The sequence below is a fragment of the Pelodiscus sinensis genome, chromosome 6, assembly GCF_052426305.1.
Source record: "Pelodiscus sinensis isolate ZL-2025 chromosome 6, ASM5242630v1, whole genome shotgun sequence".
NCBI lineage: Eukaryota > Metazoa > Chordata > Testudines > Trionychidae > Pelodiscus > Pelodiscus sinensis.
The window spans coordinates 25,164,000-25,187,040 of NC_143057.1; the positions used below are offsets into that span (position 1 = coordinate 25,164,000).

Genomic DNA, 23,041 nt, shown 5'->3' on the forward strand with positions numbered 1-23,041 from the left:
AGTGAATACAAGCAACTTGTGTGTGATGTGATGGAGTAGGGGGAGAATTGGAGGCATTCAGAGAAAGTGGTGCTGTGGTCAAGGCCACAGATTTAAAAAAAAATAAGCCCAGAAAAAAAATTTTTAGTGTTCAATTTTAAAAATTCATGTTTTTTATTAATATGAAATAGAAAACAAATTTTCAAGTGCAAGAGAAATTCTCTGAGACCCTAATTTTCACTTACGTAGCTCAAATGACCGAGTTAAAGCTTAAAAATTTAGACAAATAATTTAGGCACATATAGACAAATAATTCTGAATAAGGATATATCCTTTGCTTGGGGGGGGGGGACTGAATTAGATAAAACAATGGATATTTTAAAATATCATTTGAGAATAGATAGTTCACTTATTGCTCTAATTGCAGAAAGACATGCCCAAATTTGATAGCCCACATGTTCAGAAGTGAAGATATTTGAAAGAAAAAGGTTTTTACATGTAATGTGTACTCATTCTTTTACATGCTCAGCAAATACATATTGAGTAATACAATACGAATGAAACATTGAATTTTTCAGTAACCTTGGAAACATTTATGTGGCATTTTGTGTGATTACTAAGTATATGTAGGGTGAGTTAGTAAAATAAACTATTGCAGTATATGTGTACAAGAGAAGGTAGATTTCAAGTGCAGGAGGAACTTTACATTTTCTGATGTTTTTTTTTCATGATGTACTCTGATTTTTCTTTTTCAACTTGGCACGATGTTTTCCCCTCATACCAACACTCCAGTGCAAGGGATCGTCATTAACTTAACCAGTCTTATAGGCCCTTGAAGATCTTCAGTTAATATTTGTTATTGACAGAAACAGGACAGGGTGAAGGCATAGAAACTATAGGCCCCAGAACCTGGAGTCACTTTATCAGGTCAGAATTAATTTAAAAAAAAATTGTTTCTGATCTCCTGGGATGTGAAGAAAAGCTTAAAAATATTACCCATGTAACTCAGTGACATCTGTATGAGTTGTAGAGATTCTGATTCAATCAATAGCTCCAACAGGTGTGAACTATCTCACTGTCTGAAACATGATGTTGTCCCAAAGAGGGCCAGGGCAGGACACTAGTGTCATGTCAGGCCCACTTTTGTGCAAGATGCCAGTCTAGAGGTTACAAGGGAGGCCTACAATATTCACTTTTGTTCAGTATTGAGACAGGTCTCTATATTCCCCATTTATCATGGCCAGAAATCGAGGTAACAGTAATCAGTTTAATCATTGCCCTCCTAGGGGAATATAAGGGAATTAATATCCCTTTAGCTATGTTCCAGTCATGAGTCACTCCAGTCAATATCACTGACGTGATGCTAATATTTAAAAAGGGCTATAGAAGCGATCCTTGCAATTACAGATCAGTAAGTATAACTTAGGTACCAAGCAAATTAGTTGAAACCATAGTAAAGTATAAAATTGTCAGACACGTAGAGAAACATAATTTATTTGGGAAAAGTCAACATGGTTTGTGTAAAGGCAAATCATGCCTTACTCATCTACTAGAGTTCTTTGAGGGCGGGCCAACAAGCATGTAGACAAGGAGTAGCCAGTGGTATAGTGTACTTAGATTTCCAGAAAGCCTTCGACAAGGTCCCTCACCAAAGGCTCTTAAGTAAAGTTAGTAGTCCCAGGAGAAGAGGGAAGGTCCTTTCTTGGATTGATTACTGGTTAAAAGACAGGAAACAAAGGGTAGGAATAGATGGTAAGCTTTCCGAGTGGAGAGTTGCAGAAGCTGTCAGAAGCCTGTATCCCTAGAAAAGGGAAAAAAATTATAGGCAGGTGTGTTAGACCAAGCTGGATGAGCAAGCATCTCAGAGAGGTGATTAAGAAAAAGCAGAAAGCATATAAGGAGTGGAAAATGGGAGGGATCAGTAAAGAAAGCTACCTTATTGAGGTTAGAGCATGTAGGGATAAAGTGGGAGAGGCTAAAAGTCAGGTAGAGTTGGACCTTGCAAAGGGAATTAAAGCCAATAGTAAAAGGTTTTATAGCCATATAAATAGGAAAAAAACAAAAGAAGAAGTAGGACCACTAATTACTAAGGATGGAGTGGAGGTTAAGGATAATCTAGGAATGGCCCAATATTTGAACAAATACTTTGCTTCAGTCTTTAATGAGGCTAATGAAGATCTTAGGGATAATGGTAAGTTAACAAATGGGATTGAGGATAAGGAGGTAGATATTACCATATCCAAGGTGAAAGCCAAACTTGAAAAGCTTAATGGGAGTAAATCGGGGGGCCCAGATGGTCTTCATCCAAGAATATTAAAGGAACTGGCACATGAACTTGCAAGTCCATTAGCAAAAATTTTTAATAAATCTCTAAACTCAGGGGTTGTACCATTTGACTGGAGAATTGCTAATATAGTTCCGATTTTTAAGAAAGGGAAAAAAAGTGACCCGGGTAACTATAGGCCTGTTAGTTTGACATCTGTAGTATGTAAGATCCTGGAAAAAATTTTGAAGGAGAAAGTAGTTAGAGACATTGAGGCTAATGGCAATTGGGACAAATTACAACATGGTTTTACAAAAGGTAGATTGTGCCAAACCAACCTGATCTCCTTTTTTGAGAAAGTAACAGATTTTTTTAGATAAAGGAAATGCAGTGGATCTAATCTACCTCGACTTTAGTAAGGCATTTGCTACAGTACCACATGGGGAATTATTGGTTAAATTGGAAAAGATAGGGATTAATATGAAAGTTGAGAGGGGGATAAGCAACTGGTTAAAGGAGAGACTACAGCGGGTCATACTGAAAGGTGAACTGTCAGGTTGGAGGAAGGTTACTAGCGGAGTTCCTCAGGGATCAGTTTTGGGGCTAATTTTAATTAATCTTTTTATTGCTGATCTTGGCACCAAAAGTGGAAGTGTCCTAATAAAATTTGCAGATGACACAAAGTTGGGAGCTATTGCCAATTCAGAAAAGGATCGGGATATCATACAGGAAGATCTGGATGATCTTGTAAATTGGAGTGATAGCAATAGGATGAAATTTAATAGTGAGAAGTGTAAGGTTATGCATTTAGGGATTAATAACAAGAATTTTAGTTATAAGCTGGGGACACATCAGTTGGAAAAAACGGAGGAGGAGAAGGACCTCGGAGTCCTGGTTGACTATAGAATGACTATGAGCCGCCATTGTGACATGGCCGTGAAAAAGGCTAATACGATCTTGGGATGTATTAGGCGAGGTATTTCCAGTAGGGATAAGGAGGTGTTAGTGCCGTTATACAAGGCATTGGTGAGACCCCATTTGGAATACTGTGTGCAGTTCTGGTCTCCCATGTTTAAGAAGGATGAATTCAAACTGGAACAGGTACAAAGAAGGGCCACTAGGATGATCCGAGGAATGGAAAACCTGTCTTATGAAAGGAGACTCAAGGAGCTTGGCTTGTTTACTCTAACCAAAAGAAGGCTGAGGGGGGACATGATTTCACTCTTTAAATATATTAGAGGGATAAATACCAGGGAGGGAGAGGAATTATTTAAGTTTAATACCAATGTGGACACAAGAACAAATGGATATAAGCTGGCTAGTAGGAAGTTTAGACTTGAGATTAGACGAAGGTTTCTAACCATTAGAGGAGTGAGATTCTGGAACGGCCTTCCAAGGGAAGTAGTGGGGGCAAAAGATCTATCTGGTTTCAAGATTAAACTAGATGGGTTTATGAAGGGGATGGTTTGATGAGATAACATGATCTTGGTAACTAATTGACCATTCATTATCAGTGGGAAATAGGTCACTGGAGGGATGATAGGAGTTACTATAGAGAACTTTCTGGGTGTCTGGATGGTGAGTCTTGCCCACGTGCTCAGGGTTTAGCTGATCGCTATATTTGGGGTCGGGAAGGAATTTTCCTCCAGGGTAGATTGGTAGAGGCCCTGGAGGTTTTTCGCCTTCCTCTGTAGCATGGGGTGCAAATCACAGCTGGAGGATTCTCTGCATCTTGGGGTCTTCAAAGTATTTGAAGGCTTCAATATCTGAGATATAGGTGAGAGGATTATTCTAGGAGGGGTGGGTGAGATTTTGTGGCCTGCACTGTGCAGGGGGTCAGACTAGATGATCATAATGGTCCCTTCTGACCTTAAAGTCTATGAGTCTAGTGGTGTCCCCCAAGGGTCTGTCCTTGGACCAATCCTATTCAATCTATTTATAAATGAAAGGGGTAAACAATGAGGTGGCAAAATTTGTAGAGAACACTAACCTGCTCAAGATAATTAAGACCAAAGCAGACAGTGAAGAGCTTCAAAAAGATCTCACCAAACTAAGTGATTGGGCATCAAAATGGCAAACGAAATTTAATGTTGATAAATGTAAAGTAATGCACATTGGAAAAAATAATCCCAATACATACAATATGATGGGGACTAATTTGGCTACAACTACTTGAGAGACATCTTGGAGTCATTGTGGATAGTTCTCTGAAAACATACACTCAGTGTGCAGCAGCAGTCAAAAAAGCAAATGTTTGCTTAAACAAGGGAATAATACAGAGAATACCTTATTGCCTCTATAAAGGTGTGCGCAATAATTTTTGACCAGGAGCCACTTAAGAAAATTTTGAAGTGGCTCAGGGCTGCCTCGGATGGGGTGTGGTCTCTGGCAGAAGGGATAGGGACAGGACACTTCCGTGCTTCCCTGCCCACAGAACCTGATTGGTCTGTGGGTGGGAGAGAATATGATGTCTTTGCCCCTGCCACCCACACAGAGAGAATCACTAGCTGTTCTGAACAGCTGGTGGTTCCCTCTAAGCACCCCTGGTTGTGGAAGAAGACTTTGTGCGCTCCCCCCACCCTCATCCCCAGGTCAATCAGAGCTTAGGGGCAGGAGCACACAAAGTCTGCCCCCGCCATGCAAGAGAGCACCACGCTTAGAGTAATCAGCCAGCTGAACAGCAGCTGGCAGCTAACTAATTGCTGAGCCACTTTCAGGGTGTGAGGAGAATTCACACTCCCCGCATCCCCAGACCAATCTGGATCTGGGGGCAAGGAGAGCAAGTGAAGGCTCTTCCCACCCTGCCCCTGTCCTGCAAGGAGTGCATGAATATGATAGAGGTCTATTAAATATGACAGAGGCCTATAAAATCATGGCTGATGTGGAAAAAAGTGAATAAGGAAAAGTTATTGGTCCCATAACATAAGAACTAGGGGTCACCAAATGAAATTAATAGGTTGCAAAATTAAAACAAAATGAGGTATTTCTTCACGCAATGCATAGTCAACCCATGGAACTCCTTGCCAGAGGATGTTGTGAAGACCAGGACTTTAACAGGGTTCGAAAAAGGACTGAATAAATCCATGGAGGTAAGGTCCATCAATGGCTATTAGCCAGGATAGGTGGGAATGGTGTCCCTGGCCTCTGTCAGAGGCTGGAAATGGATGACAGGAGAGAGATCCTGAGGTGGTTACATGTTATGTTCACTCCCTCAGGGCCACTGTTGGAAGACAGGATACTGGGCTAGGGGAACCTTTGATCTGACCCAATATGGCCTTTCTTATGTTAGTGAAGAAGCTTACCTCTCAACCACTAAAGTCTGGTATGTGGCATAGTGATCCTGAGAATGAAGGGCACACAGCTTGAAATGAGGGACAGCCAATATTTTTATTGAACACAGTTTTAGTTAAAGGAAAAAGTACAAGGATGCTAACAGCCTAGAACGTCATTATAATGAAACTAAATGATTCTCTGTAATAAAACCGTAGCTTATGCAAAAACCCACTATTTACAATAAAATAGAGTCCATTTGCTCTAATGCTCACTTTATTATGCACAGTTATTCATGCATAGCTGAGGTGGAAGTGGGGAGAGAGAAATTTATTCCTTTTATATCTGTTTACTGAAGCCCAAGCAACAAGCGACTGCAGAAGGGGAATGGAAATCATGAAGAGTGAATACAGAGATATCTTCCATTGTGTGGCTACTGCAGCAGTCTCTAGCCTTTGGCCTTCACTGCTGCTGCTGAGCCCTTTGTGCCCAGAGTGAACCACTGCCAGCTGTGCATGAATTGTGAACCTTTCCCAAATGATTCAGATGGGATTTGCTAGGCTTGGGATGCACCATCCCTTTATCCTGGTATGAAATGGGGGGTTATTTAGTTATTCTCCCTCCTACCCACGGTTCTGTAGATTGGCTGCTATTATTCCCAACTATAGGGTGGCTCAGTGTGGAGATAGCAAGTAGGTGAAATAGCCCTGGAATAGCAAACCCGTGGAGTGGTATTGCTGGGACTCTGCAATAGCAATGTAGGACTGCAAGACAGCTTTAAATTTCTGGGCCTGGTGCAGGATGTCCTACATAGGGGGATGACAGATTTTCTGGGTCCCTGAGCAAGATGGGGAAAGGGGGTAGGCACTGTACTCCTGGAAGCGGTGGGGCCCCTGAGTAGAAGGGGCAATGGCTAGGAAACCCAGAACCTCAACACCTCCTAAGGCTCCAGCTAGTGCTCCTACTGCAGTAGGGGTAGCAGTGGTGCTTGGGAGCCCTGGGCCTTTTTAATCACCAAGACCCAGGGCAGTTTCCCCTTTTGCATCCCCCCATTAGTTGGCCTGGTCCCAGTATGGACCAGTTGAGAGAGATGTGGGAAAATAGGCTGTTTCAGCGCTGAAATAGAGCAACGGAGTGTTTTGTTGCTTTTGTCTGAGCTGCGATTTGTCTCCTTCCCGTATCTCTCTTTGATCTTTCTGTGCACTATCATTCTTGGGATGGGCTTGTTTAGAAGGTAGATACCCAAAATGTCTCCTTTTAGGTGCCCTTCAAAGATTCAAACTGCTAGGTTATTTTTTACTTGAAAACATAATTCTGAGATGAAGTATTTTTAATTCTATCTACTGTGTTTCATTGGCCTTTCCATCCTCCCACTAATTTAGCAATTAACACTGCTCCAGACACATTAAAAAGCATAGTTAGGCATTTCCCACTATGAAAGGCAAAACAATGCTGCAGGTCCAGTGTATTTCAGCTCAGTATAATGCAGGAACTGAAATATATAAAAGTATTTTTTATTAGAAAGCAGATAGATTTGGTGCCATAGTCTGGGGGTTTCATTGTCTCTAAAGAGCCTTGAGAACCAGGGTGTTCCTCAATCTAAGAGGGGATACAAAAGGCATCTGGAGTTGAAAACAGTCAGCTAAGTGTTTTCATAATAGGTTTGCTTTTAATATCTCCAGGAGAAGAGGGAAAGAAGCTGTTGTCAAGGTGCATGGGAAGGGGCAAAGGTAAAGTAATAAAAGTCTTTATCATCCTAATAGCTGGCTGAAATATAGCAAAGCTGTCTTAAATGCTTTTGAGACACTATAGGAAACTCATACATAATTTCAATCAATTACATGCCCTGCTAAAAATATGCATGGTAGGCCGCCCTGAGAGAGAAATAACTTGGCACATGTTACTGCACAAAACAAATTTAATGAGTGACTTGGACATCTGTGTTTGGGCTGCCTTTACTGTTGTTTGCCGTAGAGGTTTAAGTCCTCTTTAGTGATGATAATTGAGTTCTTCCAGCTTTTTCCATACTTTGCCTCTGAGAGCCTTCCTATAGTGATTGTGACCTCTCATCCTTCTCTGATTGTTCCAGGGGACAGCCCTCTTTCTGTTTCTACAGAGGATTCACCTTCCAGGCTTCAGCATCTGACAATGACAGTGTGCTGTGACCTTTTTACACTAGCACTTCACAGTCTCATGTGGGATACAATTACATTTTCTCTTTTTGGCATATGAGGCCCCTCAAGGTTTTGCACAGATGAAGATCTATGGCAGCTTTCCTCTGAGCAACAGAAACGTTGTTGCCCAGAAGAACAGCAGCTGTATACTCAAAGGCAGTATTATTTCCTCATGTGAGTCAATGCTGAAGATCTCGCCTGAAAAACATAATATTGAAATATTACAAAGTGAATGAGGCATTGGCTTAACAATGAATTGCTTGTAACTCTTACAGAAGAGAGAGTCCATCCAGAAAAAAATCTCCTTGCCCTTATTTTGATTGGATAAAAAATACAGATAACTTGACTTCTAACATTATGAATTGCAATAGTGTTATTTGCCACCTGCTAGAGGTGTGTGTTAATTTAATGAAGTCCCGGAATAAAAATTTATATGGCTGAGGTATGTAGATCTCGAACCCAGGGTAAAATCAGAATAATTTGGTCAATGCTGATCCAGGTTCAGAAGATAAAGAAATTAGTTGAGGTAGGTTTTGAGTTACGATGCTTATTGCTCACTGTTTAAAAAACTGTTCGGAATAAAATTGGAGTAGAAATCTCAGTTTGTATTTTTTTGGTTATTCCTTTTACAGTGAGAGGCCAGAAATATTGCAAGAATGCCTGCAAGGGCAGAAGAACTGAGCACTTATTTTGGTTTCTGACCAGCAGAGAGAGACTGATGCTATTCACCCATGCACAGTGGAACTGGAACAGCAAAGTAAGGCCTTCCATTAAAGGAGAGCTCAGAGCTATTTCTCCTTGAGCTTTTCATATCTCCAAGTCTGGAAGATGCTAGCTGATCTTTGGAGCAACTGAGCCAGATATCCAGAATCTTTGGTCTAGTAATCAGGGCACACTATTGCAGAAAGCCTTTTCAGATCTGCTTATCTGGATGTACAGGAGTTAAATCTTCTAAAAAATGCTAGCAAACCCAAGTTTCTAAGATTCCACGACATCATGTGATGCATGTCCAATGTTCATTAATACTTCACACCTGAAAGGATCCAGATAAATTGTAAGATAACTCTATTTTACTGAACAAGTGTGCCGCTCTGTTGTTGAGTTTGAAAAAACATTGAATCTTCTGGTGCAATAACATTTAAATTAAGAAACATGAAGCAATCTGAAAATTTAAAGGGCAAATTCAATATTTTGAAGTAATTATTATATAGTTTTATACAAAAGTCATTTTTGGGTTTCGTGGCTCCACTCATGCACACACAGCACATATCTGCTCAGTGTTTAGCACTAAAACCTCTTTGTACAAGTGATGGAATGTCAGATGTGTGATACTTGCTCGCATATGGAAAATTATGCATTAACAAATGAAGACACTTGCTTCTTTAAAAATCTGGCCATATATTTAAACAGAAATAGTAAATACTTCTCTTGTGTCCTGGGAAATCCTTAGGGATAGAGAACAGACTTTTTTTTTCTAAACAATCACCTCAGTACATATATCTAGACAGCCAATTTTTGTTGTTGTGTGTTCTGATTTTATAAATATAGGTTGGACCTCCATGGTCAGGCATCCTGTGGACCTGACTAGTCCCGGTTGAGTGATTTTTGCTGGACCAGAGGAGGTCATTTCTGAACCCCTGCCACCAGCCCCCTTGGCCCACCTGCTGGCCTCCCCGCCAGCTTCCCCCCTCCCGCTGGCCTTGCTGACCCCATCAGGCAGCCATCTTTGCCATGGCTCTGGGACCCGCTGGGCAGCTGTGGGTCAAAGCTTCCTGCTCCACCATGCTACTGTGCTGGCAGCCTTGCGCTGGGCAGCCCCGCTGTCATGCCCTAGGTGGCCCCACCATTAGTTCACTGTAGGCAGCTCACTGCCCTGCCAACCTCACAGGGATCTGTGCCATTGGCCCCCTTCCACCAGGACTCTCTGGTCCTGCAACATCCATGCTGGACCATGGATGTTACGGGATCAGAGAATCCCAGTTAAGAGTTTCAACCTGTACCTTGTTTTTAAAAGAAAAGTTTAAAATCTGTAATTTGGGTGGTTTTTTTTCACTACATAGTTCTAGCCTCAGTTTTAATATAACATTTGTGTGGCTGTAAATAATTAAAATATAGAAAGTCAGGCCTGCAGTTTGACCATGTGCTTTACAGTATAGAAGGAAGCACATTACTGTATAATTTTGAGCCCATTTCATCGTGGGTTCAGAATTTTAATTGGAACTGTAGAGTTGTTGGATTTATTACTTGCAACTCGGGATACACAATGAAAAGTAGAATGGTGGCAGATAGGAATAAAAGTTAATGAAAACTAGGGTGAAGTGAAACAGAAATCAGGTAGAGTGAAACACTAGGAAGAATGTGGAATATGGGTCAAGATAAAACTTCTATTAAAAATATTACCGTGTGTGTGTGTGTGTGTGTGTGTGTGTGTGTGTGTACCACACATGTATGTATACTACAGGTATAAGCTTATATTTTCAGGGAAGCAGGAATCTAATATTCCTAATATTATACATTGTGAAAACTTCACTTTAGCTGATGACAACATGCTGTTCGAGTATATTTCCCCCCTTGGAAAAACAAATCAATTTGAATCACAAGAAAAAAAGTTTAATTTTGACTAGTTGTGTGATCTCTACATTTGTTTGTTGTAATTGATAAAGTAAGACAATTTGGGTGTCTAGACTATAGGTTTTTTTCTAAAAAAAATGGCCTTTTTCCAAAAAATCTTCCCCTTCATCTAGCCTGCTGCCACGTTCTGTTGAAAGTAAATAGAAAACATGGCAGTTTTTTCAATTCCAGAAAACCTCGTTTTACGAGGAATAATGCCTTTTTTCGAAAGAGCTCTTTTGAAAAAAGGCACTATTGAACATGTGCTTTTTCGAAAGAGAGCATCCAGACTGCCTGGTTGCTCTCTTTTGAAAAAGCGTCTTGCTTTTTTCAAAAGTACTAGCTGAAGTCTATAAGCTCTCTTTCGAGAGAGGCTTTTTCGAAAGATTCTTTCGAAGAAGCCTCTTTCAAAAGAGGCTTGTAGTCTAGAAGTACCCTTTCTGTCCTCACTCCTTTGCTATCTCGTTGAAATCAATGTAGTTGCTTGTATATAACTGAGGACAGAATGCTATACTGAGGATGCTATGCAAATGTCAGATTATTTTGTAGAAGAGTTATGAATTTGCAAAGCACTTGAAAAGGATCATGTACAAATGATCATGAACAGAATAATTCAAGGCAAAATATCTTTTACCAAAGTTGCAAAATGCAAATAAATTGTGATGTTTATTATTAAACTAGTATTGGGATAGGCTTTGATGTGTTGGATGATATGGTGCAATTTAAAAAAAAAGAACCTAATTACTGTAACAACTAAATCAAAAGCTCTCAACCTGCATCATTTGGGAGAATTCCAAGAATATGAATGAGAGTCTGCAGGTTAAAGATACCCAGGGAAAGAACAAGGGGTAAATGTGTTAGTCTGTAACTTAAAAAAACCCTCTAAACAACAACGGTTCTGTAATACCTTAGGGTACATCTACACAGCAGGGCTAAAGTTGGAATAAGCAATGTTACTTCAGCTATGTCAGCTGTGTAGCGGAAGTCGAAATAGCTTAACTTGGCTTTTGGCGCTGTCTATACAGCAGGAAGTCGAAGGAAGAACACTCTTCCTTTGACTTCCCTTACTCCTTGTGAAATGAGTGTTACAGGAGTCAGAGTAAGAAGTCCTCCAGTTTGCCATTATTTTAAAATAATGTTAGTTATTCCGGAATTACACTGCTGTGTACACATAAAGCCATAGATATTCACCTGTAGTCAGCTTTCTTCCGGCCAAGTTTGGAGTGATCAGGTGGGAGTGTACTACAGTGATCTTCAGTCATTAGGTAGGCTGTAAACAAAGAAAATAAAAAAAACCTTTGTGTTTTAAATAAAGTGTTAGTGTTATAACATATATCTTCAGGCTGCTCCTGTTAATTTATACCATCATAAATCCAGGTGAAAAGAACCCAAGCCTTTCCTTTGCAATAAGATGCAAATACCCCTCAAGCCAAAGAAATATACCAGACAGAAAAATAATCAAGAGGAAAATATAAGTTAGCAAATATTCAGTAAGGCCTCTGTTGAGTATGGTACTTAAGCACACACCTAAGCTGTTACACCACATTTTAAATGGCTTTATTTTTGTATTTCTTTTAGAATTTGGAGGTTTGGGATACATTTAGAATTAAGGTAGATGGATCTAGTCCTAAATGATCAGTGTAACAAAGTTCTGATTGATTTCAAAATAAGTTTTCTCCACACCTACATATATAAAATATGGTTACCAAATCTTAGACAGATGAATTGAAATTAAGGGTTGGTTAAAAAATGATCAGCAGGAACTATTGTAGAGCTGAAAGTATATAGGGGTGTGTTCTATTATGTACAGCAGTTGCTGATAAAGAATTTCAATTACACTGACACTGATTGTAATAAGAAATGATGAATGGCTAAATGGGACAGTTTCTATGGAGGTTGTTCAGACTGATTCTCTCTAATTTAATAAGAAACCAAAAAGACCAGATGGAAAGTTCAAAAGTCCAACTAGAGATGATAAAAACAAGATTTTTTTTTAAAGGGCAAAGCATACAATCTCAATGCCATTGTATAGCAATGTAGTATGTGATACCAAGTAGTAACAGATCAAAAAATTAACGTGTAGAAAAGGCTTTAGTTCACACTTTAGTAGGCAACAGCATTAAGAAGCAGTGTTTTTAAAAGATGATGGATGAGAGAAGAGGGATATTTTCATAATTTTAGAAAGAAAGTCATGCAAATATAAACGGTAACTAAAAGTACCAATTAAATAAATATCACCAAATAGCCACTAATATGAAACATTTTAGTTGAAGTCTACAGAGAGCTGTACAATTCCATGGAATGATTGTTCTCTCAGAACAATTTCCTGTAAACTGTTGAACATTCTTGTGATACGCTCAGGCTTCTAAGTTCTCACTGGCTTCACATCTGTAGTCAGCAACTTTCAGGATTGATTTCTCAGGTAGGGACTCTACTAGCTCTCATTAATATTAATGGTCTGATTTTTTTTTCAGATCTGCTGAGTACCCTGTAATTCTCATTGACTTCAATAAGCAGTTGGTTGCTCATCACTTGTGAAAAATTCAGCCTTAGCTGAATGCCACGATATCACAATCTGATTCCTAGATTTAGTGGTAGAGCCAAGTTTTTATGTTGGCACACTCAAATGGAGTATACAAACTTGCCTCAATGGGAAACCAGATGTAAAGATAAACAAACAAACAAAACCAGTGGGATTAGGGAGAGGAAAATACAAATCACCAGAAATGTGCAAATCCCTTTGGGTTTGGTTTGAAAATATTAATAAGTTGTATAACCAATTTGGCATAATTTATTGTAGCATTTATACATTTTTACCAACATTTCATCAACTTTGCAAATTTTGCACATTTTAAATGTTGAAAATGGAAAACAAAAATGGTTTGTTTTACAGAGACTATTTATGCAGCTGTAGTTGGGGGATGGCTGTTACTTTGCACGTCTTCTTGTGGTAGACAGAAATTTACCAATGGTGAAGAGGGCAGTACAAGATGACTTGAACCCCTCATGGGGAATGTGAGCGGCATAGCCATTCTAATGCAAAATGGTCTCTGTACTGAGTCTTTGCAGTTCTGACCTATTCACTCAGTCTATGTGAAAGATGGTGATGGTGGTAGCCAGAGCAGACTTGGGAAGAGGCCATGGGATCCATGTTCTATGTGATACATACAATGGCAACAGGTGTGTGTGTGTGTGTGTGTTGCATGTGAGATGTAATTCAATTAATCACAATCAAACTACCATGAGCTGCTATTTTCTCCTACATTGTGTGTGGGGATATCAGCAGCAGGATTGTCAGGAAATCTAATATCTGAGCGAACAAAGGCTGGAGAAGAGCACTGTTGGATAACACTAACTACAGCTCAACTGCCATCTAGAGAGAGCAGAGGCAATTGCAGATTTAGGGGTACAAATATTAGTGAGAGAGTTTAGAAATGGTGATTAAGGAGCTCTTGAAATTGATGGACTAATGTTTTATGTAGCCCTAACTATCACCTCTTTATCACTAGGCTGTAATGATGGACAAGTAGCTTGTTTTTTCTCTATAGCTTGCCAGGACAATGGCTTTGTGGCCAGATGCCTCTAGCTATCCTAATGCTTTTGTTTCTCTTTCTCTCTGGTCTTTTTGCCACTGTGATGGACTCAGCAGACTCCAGTGTTCTTCTGCCTAGGGAAAAAAAATCACATTAATGAATTTTTCTCTTTTATTCGGTTCCAAATGGTTTTGTTCTAAAAAATTATTTGTGAAAGGCCGTCTACCTTTAAAACATTATCCCAACCCATTGTTTCTTTCAAAAAAGGCTTTACTTAATTAGTGACTCAAATAAGTGTTTCAATAGTGAAAGTCATGCATGTTTTCTTTCTTCCTCCACCCCCCCCCCCCCCGCCTCCCCCACTTGCACTATTTGATCCATGGCAAGAGAAATAGATGAAATAGATCAAAAGAACATAAGTAATAGCATAGTTATATCAGTTCCTTTTTGCCCCCACAAAACATTGTTGTGAGTTATGATGCTGAAACATAATCTCTTAGGCTTCTTCTAGACAAAGAAATAGGACTGTAAAAGAGTTAGCTCATGTGATTTTTTTTTTTTCAGGTCTGTTCAAAACCTGCTAGCACTTAGTGTAGGCAGATTTTACCATTATTAACTATGAGATAGCTCGGAGAGCCTTGTTATCAAGTGCACACCCCAAGATCTGTGGAGAAACTGTGTGAAATTTAGTAGTAGGTGGCCTGGGGTTAATGATCAACAGCCTTGTTCAATTAAAGGCGATGGAGTGAGAGAAGAAAGACAGGGGTATGAAGAGTCCCAATTGACAAATACAGAGGCAAATTTTCCCTTAATTACACTTATCTTCGGGCTGCTGAGGTGTAACAAAAGATTTTTTTTTTATCTTTTTATCCCAGACAACTCTGCTAGACTCACAAAGTTTTCAGGGGGGAGCTCCTGAAAATGGGATAGGCCAAGAGTGGGCAATAATTTTCATAGGGGGACCACATAATCAATTGTGGTAATAGTCACAGGCCAGCTCCATCCCCCAGAAGGGATAGGGTGTGGGACAGAAGGGGTGGGGCTGGGGACTAGCCTCCCTCTAAAGCAGTTTGGGTCTGAGGCTCTGAAGTAAAAACAGAGCAAAGCGCTCACGGCTCTCAGCCCCACTGCTCCCACATTAACTAGCTACAGGCATAAAGGGAAACAAGAAGACTTTTTATAAATACATTAAAATCAAGAGGAAGACCAAGGACAGGGTAGGCCCACTGCTTAGTGAGGAGGGAGAAGCAGTAACAGGAAACTTGGAAATGGCGGAGATGCTCAATGACTTCTTTGTTTCGGTCTTCACCGAGAAGTCTGGAGGTGTGCCTAACGTAGTGAATACAAGCAGAGAGAGGGTAGGTTTAGAAGATAGGATTCACAAAGAACAAGTTAAAAGTCACTTAGGAAAGTTAGATGTCAGCAAGTCACCAGGTCCTGATGAAATGCATCCCAGGATACTCAAGGAGCTGATAGAGGAGGTATCTGAGCCTTTAGCTATGATCTTTGAAAAATCATGGCAGACAGGGGAGATTCCAGAAGACTGGAAAAGGGCAAATATTGTGCCCATCTATAAAAAGGGGAATAAGAACAACCCAGGAAACTACAGACCGGTCAGTTTAACGTCTGTCCCAGGGAAGATAATGGAGCAGGTAATTAAGGAAATCCTATGCAAACACTTGGAAGGTAATAAAGTGATAGGGAATAGCCAGCATGGGTTTGTGAAGAACAAGTCATGCCAAACTAATCTGATAGCTTTCTTTGATAAGATAACGAGCCTTGTGGATAAGGGAGAAGCGGTGGATGTCATATACCTAGACTTTAGTAAGGCATTTGATACGGTCTCGCATGATATTCTTATTGATAAACTAGGCAAATATAACTTAGATAGGGCCACGATAAGGTGGGTGCATAATTGGCTGGATAACCGTAGTCAGAGAGTTGTTGTTAACGGTTCTAAATCCTGCTGGAAAGGGATAACAAGTGGAGTTCCGCAAGGGTCTGTTTTGGGACCCGTACTGTTCAATATCTTCATCAATGATGTAGATATTGGGATAGAGAGTACGCTTATTAAGTTTGCGGATGATACCAAACTGGGTGGGGTTGCAACTTCTTTGGAGGATAGGGACATAATTCAAAATGACCTTAGCAAGTTAGAGAAATGGTCAGAGGTAAACAGGATGAGGTTTAATAAAGAGAAATGCAAAGTGCTCCACTTAGGAAGGAACAATCAGTTCCATACATACAAGATGGGAAGCGACTGTCTAGGAAGGAGCATGGCAGAAAGGGATCTAGGGGTCATAGTGGACCACAAGTTGAATATGAGTCAACAGTGTGACGCTGTTGCCAAAAAAGCAAATATGATTCTAGGTTGTATCAACAGGTGTGTTGTAAGCAAAACTCGTGAAGTCATTCTGCCGCTCTACTCTGCACTAGTTAGGCCTCAGCTGGAGTACTGTGTCCAGTTCTGGGCGCCACATTTCAAGAAAGATGTGGAGAAATTGGAAAGGGTACAGAGAAGAGCGACAAGAATGATTAAAGGTCTAGCGAACATGACCTATGAAGCCAGGCTTCATGAACTGGGCTTGTTTAGTTTGGAAAAAAGAAGATTAAGGGGGGACATGATAGCGGTTTTCAAATATCTAAAAGGGTGTCACAAGGAGGAAGGAGAAAATTTGTTCCTCTTGGTTTCTGAGGACAGGACAAGGAGTAATGGGCTTAAAGTGCAGCAAGGGAGGTTTAGATTGGACATTAGGAAAAAATTCCTAACTGTCAGGGTGGTCAAATATTGGAATAAATTGCCAAGGGAGGTGGTGGAATCTCCCTCTCTGGAGATATTTAAGAACAGGTTAGATAGACATCTGTCAGGGATGGTGTAGGTGGAGCTTGGTCCTGCCTTGAGGGCGGGGGGCTGGACTCGATGACCTCTCAAGGTCCCTTCCAGTCCTATTATTCTATGATTCTATGATTATTTGGCAGGTGCCCGGTTACTGTGTGGCTATTTAAAAGGCTCATGGCTCTGGCCCCTTCTGAGACATTTAAATAGATTTTGCTGCCTGAGTCACCACCTGGAAATTCTGTGGCATGGGCTGCAGGATATACATAGAAAACAGCCAGATGTAGTCTGTGGACCGGATCAAAGTGTTAGGCAGTCCAGCTCCTGGGCCACATCTTGCCCAGCCCTGGGATAGGCAAACAGGTTCAGAAGAAATAAGAATTCTCTTTCTCCCCACAAGTTAACCTATATCCATTTCTAGAATCAAACAAGAGACAAACTCTTTATTAAAGAATCTGAAACATTTTTATGGGATGTGTCCGAGGTTCTAGCTGGGATCACAACCAGAAGTATTGAGAGAGGATGTTATCTAGTGAAGCCAGAAATGGGGCATGGCCATAACCTTGCAAGAAAGCTTGATATCTTGAGACTTCCCACTAAACTTGGTAGACTCTTGATTAGTGGATAAGCTTTCAAATCTTTAAATGGTTATTCAAATCATAACTGAACTCCAAACAATTTTAAGCTACTATTCATTGGCTTCCTCTGATTGAACAATGAAAATAATGGATGAACACTTTAGCTCTGACTAAACATCATTTGGACTGCAATCATGGGACAAAAAGCAAGGGTTGCTGGGTAATAACCCATAAACCCAGGGTCTCTGTTCAGTCTATCATTTTTAGCATCTAGCAGAGTTATGAATGTAAGCTCCCAGGATCCTCTTTGGAAAGTATTGTACAGGTTTCCTTGGATGATAGTGATCACTTTGTGAAGAGTGTTCACCCATAGGTAGGTTTGCCAACACTGTATTACAAAAATAAGGGATTGGTTTTTTAGCACCCTCATCCCAAACTCCTAGTTATTTATAATCATTATTAATAATAATAAGTGGCCCTTGTCTATATTTGTAAGGGATATTTCTTGCTGCTTTTTGCAACACTCAGCACTTCCAGTCTTGCTGTACAGATGAAAAATAAGGGGCATCCTTTGTAATAAGGAACTGTTGGCAACCATACTGAGGTTATAGGGTGTTTTTGTCTTTTTTTATAATTTTCCTGTGTGAATTCATTCAAGAGCATAATGATTGGTATCAGTCGCATAGTTGTTGGGGGCATTTAGGGCACTGAATGAGGTACAACACCTTGTGATAGGTACATATAGAGACACATGGATCTTGAAAGGTGTTTTGTGGAAGGTGTTGTTAATCTTTGTAGCATGGAGACATGTCTGCAAATTTTGCATCTATTGTCTTGGCAGAGTCTGGTGCTTCTTTGACTTGAAAGGTCCTGTTCTATATTAAGCTGGCTTCTGATGATGAGCTTGGATTGAGGTTGTACATGTATACAACAATGGAACTTATCTAGAATAGTCCTGTTCTAAATTATGTTGGGGTCATTTTAGATACCAGAGGTCCCAGGACTGGAGAAATAGAAAGGTCTTTTAGAACCAGCCACTATTTATGGACCATGATCTAGTGCAATACTTTTGTCATGGCTGAGTTAAAGTAGTATGCAGTTGTCTCCGATTTAGGAATATAGGAAATAAATGCCTCATGGGCAATAGTATGCCTAGAATTGACAAGCTGTTGCTGAATAAGGAATCATGGTGTTTCTACTCAAACATCAAGAAGCAAAACTTAAATATGTATTATTATATTATACGGAAAAAACACTTGAGCTCCTAAAATATCCGTATAACAGTTTATATGATATGAAGATAAAAGGCTAACATTTTGAACACAACCTCATTGAAAACTGCAAATTTTAATACATCTATGAAGCCAAAAACCAAACTAAAAATTCACCCCTTTTCCAGTGCGTTAAGCTATCTGAATAATTCCTCGGCAGGGAAATCATAGTTGAAAAAGCTTAGCTTTTTGTACAATAATTCAGAGCAGTAACAGCAACTGCTATTATTTGCTACTGCAGACACGTTATTTTTTGTCTAAATATTCATAGTTTTAATGTTTATGAATTAACTAATTCAATGTTCAGCCAAATGATATTACAAAAAAATTGTGATTTTTTTTTCCCCAATCAGTGACAGAACTGATTATCCATGGGTACACATTTTCATTATTCTAGTTCTATTTCTTATACATTTTTAGTTTTGAGGGGGTAGACAGAAAAGAAGGGTTAAACCTTTTGCTATACATGCATCCGTGATGTGTGTACCCTTATCTGAACTTCATTTTGAACTCTTTTGGTTATGAAGCATTCCACTTCTGCCACAGTCTATAAGTAACTGCTGCTTGGTACAGTAATCATATAATTGCAGCTCTCAACATTTTTTTCTTAAATGTCTTTTTCCTGAAAGGAAAAACACAATTACACATAATGAAAGAAGGTAATTATTAAACTTTGTCAGGTGCTTTCTCTTCTATACACCAAGATGCTAAACTGTTTCTAAAGAAATGAATAAAGAAATTCAATGTTTTGACCATCATTGGAGGTTTTGTCTGGATTATAATTATACAAGATTATAGGCTGTTTCATAATACTATTTCTTTGAAGCTCCTGCAGAGCGCATGCTTGCTAAACTCTGCTTTCAAGTTTCACTACTCAATCCTGGATCACACTATGGGATGATGAGGGTTTTCAAATTATTTAAACAAGGGAGGTGTGTGAGGTTTATTATTTGCTCTGCTAATCTTCTCAATACGTATGTACATGCAGGATATGATTTGTAAGCCATTTGTGAGGTTCTTGGGTGGATAGCTTTGATCTGATGGAACTCTGGGAACCTGTTTTGTCTCCGATCAAATGTATCTTGTATGAAAAGTTGCAGACTTCAAACATTAATAAAGGAAATGTAAAGCTGAATATTGTGTTTGATTACAGCAAATTCCAACGCAGGAGGCTCAGATGGTGTAAACTGGCATAGTTCTATTGAACTGACATGAAATACACAGATGTATCAGCTGAGGATCTGGCTGGAAGTCTGCACATTTTTCATATAAATACAGGAAAATATTTTTCTTCAGAGCCATTTCAAGACCTAGACACCTGTATATCCTGAGATCATGTTTGCTTAGTTTTACTCTATTGCTACATGCATTTGTAGATCACATTTTCCTAAAGCTTGGCATTATTATCTGCAATAAAGCATCGCTATTTGAAAATATTAGTCAAATGTTTAGTCTGAGACCTAGACCATTACAAACATATTGCCCACAGAAAATCATTTTCATTTTCTTCCCAAATGACAGTGCAGTTATTAGACTCCACTAACATGCCTACAAGCAAATTTAATTAGTCAGTTAAATGAAACTGTCAGAAATTTAGAAAACATTTTTGTAGTAAATTATAGCCCTAGGTATTTCTTAATTTGCTTTGTGTAACTTCAAATGGAAAGTCTGTTTATAATATTCTATTTGTTCAGCATGGATGAAGGTCGCTTCACATTTACTTTCATCTTCATGCTGTCTGGCCATTTCACAGCTGTTTGAATTTTAATAAGGGGGAAAGTGTTTGGAGAGATCCAGTGTTTAAAAGCAAAAAGTGTTTGGCATTTACTAGCATTATAATAAATCTGGTCTTGCTAGCAAAAGAATGTGGCTGATGTTTTTGCTTCAAATAATAGATTATGGAAATGAATTCTACAGACAAAATTAATAGGTGTAAAATTATGGTAATAAATAGTCATGGTAACCAGTTTTCCCGTGCATTAGGAGGTAGGAACCGTGATATAGTACCATTGGTCAGTAACAGTATCATTGAATCACAGCATGTCCGCTCACAATAACACTTTTTATTAGGCATATTTAAGTGTTCTATTAAGATTAGATGAAGGGCTTCAGGATTAATAGGTTACACAGCAATGAGGGGAAAAAAAGATTAGCAGGACAGTCAAAACACAGTAAGTACTTATTAAAATGTCTGCTGCCTTTCGGATTCTTTGCATATTTACTGGCTTAACCTGCAGAAATTTCTTCTTTTCTTTTGAATCTGTATGCTAAAACACAGCTGTGAAATTCATTTGAGTGGTTTTTGATCAGATATCATTCACTATCAGCTGTGTTTATATCACCTCAGGAAGAGATGCATAGATAAAATTTCTATACACCATTGACTGTTTCTTGGAGCAACTTGTTCTAGACTTCACAAGGAGAAAATACATTCTTGATTGAGTCTTAAGTAAAGTACAGGATCTGGTCCTTGAGACAACTATAGGGGTGTGTCTAGACTACATGCCTCCGTCGACGGAGGCATGTAGATTAGCCAGATCGGCAGAGGGAAATGAAGCCGCGATTAAAATAATCGCGGCTTCATTTAAATTTAAATGGCTGCCCCGCTCTGCCGATCAGCTGATTGTCAGCAGATCGGGGCAGTCTGGACGCGACGCGCCGACAAAGAAGCCTTTCTTGATCGGCACAGGTATGCCTCGTGAAACCAGGTTTACCTGTGCCGATCAAGAAAGGCTTCTTTGTTGGCGCGTCGCGTCCAGACAGCCCCGATCTGCCAACAAACAGCTGATCGGCAGAGCGGGGCAGCCATTTAAATTTAAATGAAGCCGCGATTATTTTAATCGCGGCTTCATTTCCCTCTGCCGATCTGGCTAATCTACATGCCTCCGTCAACGGAGGCATGTAGTTTAGACGCACCCTAGCTGAACCTCTTGGTAGTAGTGATATTAATTTAATTGTAAATATTTTTGTGGAGAACAAAATGCTAAGAAACCCATCACATTAACATTTAATTTTAAAAAGGGGAAAATGTATGAAAATAAGAACTAGTTAAACTGAAATTGAAAGGAACAGCTGTGAAATGCCTACTATATATATATATATATACACACACACACACACACCACTTACTTTTTTTGGGAGTAAGAGGGGAAAAAAACCCTATGTTGGTAAAACAGTGGAGTAAAAGTGTTCGAGAAAGGCAAACATAATCAGGCCAAAAAAGAATTTGAAGAGCCACTAGAAAAAGAAACAAACAGTAAATCACACAACCTCCAAATATCAGAAACTAGGGCTGGATGATATGGGACAGGCTGTTCAAGATTGTCTTTTTCTATTCATTCCCTCTGAAACATCTGCAAATGGCCACTGTTGGCATGGATCGACCATTGGGATGAGTAAATAGGGTCATTCATATGTTCTGAGTCTGCAGGATAACTTCCCCTATAATCAGAATGGTAGGTAAGAAAGAATTGATGACCACAAAATAGCAACCATGTTACCCAAATCAGTGGGCTTATACATAGGAGCTATCTGGAAAATCAATGATGCAAGAGTTGATTCCCAATTTGTCTTCAGCTTCTCCTGCACAGATTTTTTGAAAATTGTTTCCTTAGCTCTATGCTCTAAAAGAGGCAAGACCCTAATGACCGCCATTGCAACCACAAGGTTTGTTAACGGGATAAAAAGTATTACACTGTCATTATTGTCAAGTTCCTAAGTATCTGGTTTTGTGTGTTTATGAATCCTAAATACCACATCATTTCATCCATTCCTGGGAAAGGAAAAGTAAACTCAATTGAAATGAAGGGCTGGTACCCAGCATGCTAACTGTCAGGGGAAAGAAGATCCACAAGCAGCAGAAAACTGAAGAGAGATGTGAGATTTTGACTACCACGAATCTCTGAAAAGAAAGAGATATTTAAAGAGCTGGAACCATCTAGGCGTGCATTGGGAATTTATTCCACCTGTAAGCCTATTGTAATTTCTGTCAGCCACATGTTCACAGAGAGATAAAAGAAAGAAGGGTCTGAAGAGCTCAACTTTGTAAATGGTTAATGAACAGAAGCTTATTTGAATGAGCTCAACCACGTGGTAGTTTTTAAATCTGTCCCAAAAGAACTGTTTAGGGTAATCATAGCAGTCTACATTCTATCTTGGGTCAATCATCTTACCACAGAACGAACATCTGTGGAAATGCTAAGGTAACCCATGCACCTAGTGTGGTTCACTGACCAATGCAGTGGCACCTAGACCACAGCAACAGCTAAGATCAAGAGACCTCTACAGCATGGCCTGGGAGCCAGCTGGCTTTTAGCTCAGAGGGTAGAGGCTCCTATATTCCACTTCAGAGATCCCAGATTCAAATCTGCCCATGGTGGTTACACTAACATACTTTCCTGGATTGAACCCTACATAGATATCAAGAGTTTGCATTCGCACCTGCTTTTATTCCCAGATGTGGCCGCCTTGAGTAAATGTTTTGAATATTGATTCTTTTTTTCCCCATGTTCTTTTTTTACATTTGTA

General features: G+C 39.6%; 2 long non-coding RNA genes across 2 annotated transcripts in view; one reads left to right on the top strand and one right to left on the bottom strand.

The window, feature by feature from the left end:
- The window catches only part of LOC142830040 (uncharacterized), a 30,206-nt gene extending 9,867 nt beyond the window's left edge, over positions 1–20,339 (top strand). The window contains exons 2-3 of the long non-coding RNA XR_012905053.2: positions 8,319–8,443; positions 19,668–20,339. This is a non-coding gene — a long non-coding RNA (uncharacterized LOC142830040). The remainder of the gene's footprint in view (positions 1–8,318; positions 8,444–19,667) is intronic.
- On the bottom strand, positions 5,664–21,752 carry LOC142830041 (uncharacterized). The gene is made up of 3 exons (XR_012905054.2): positions 21,644–21,752; positions 11,488–11,566; positions 5,664–7,884 (listed from the first exon to the last, which is right to left on the bottom strand). It is a non-coding gene; the product is annotated as an uncharacterized LOC142830041 (long non-coding RNA).
- Positions 21,753–23,041: the final 1,289 nt, after the last annotated feature.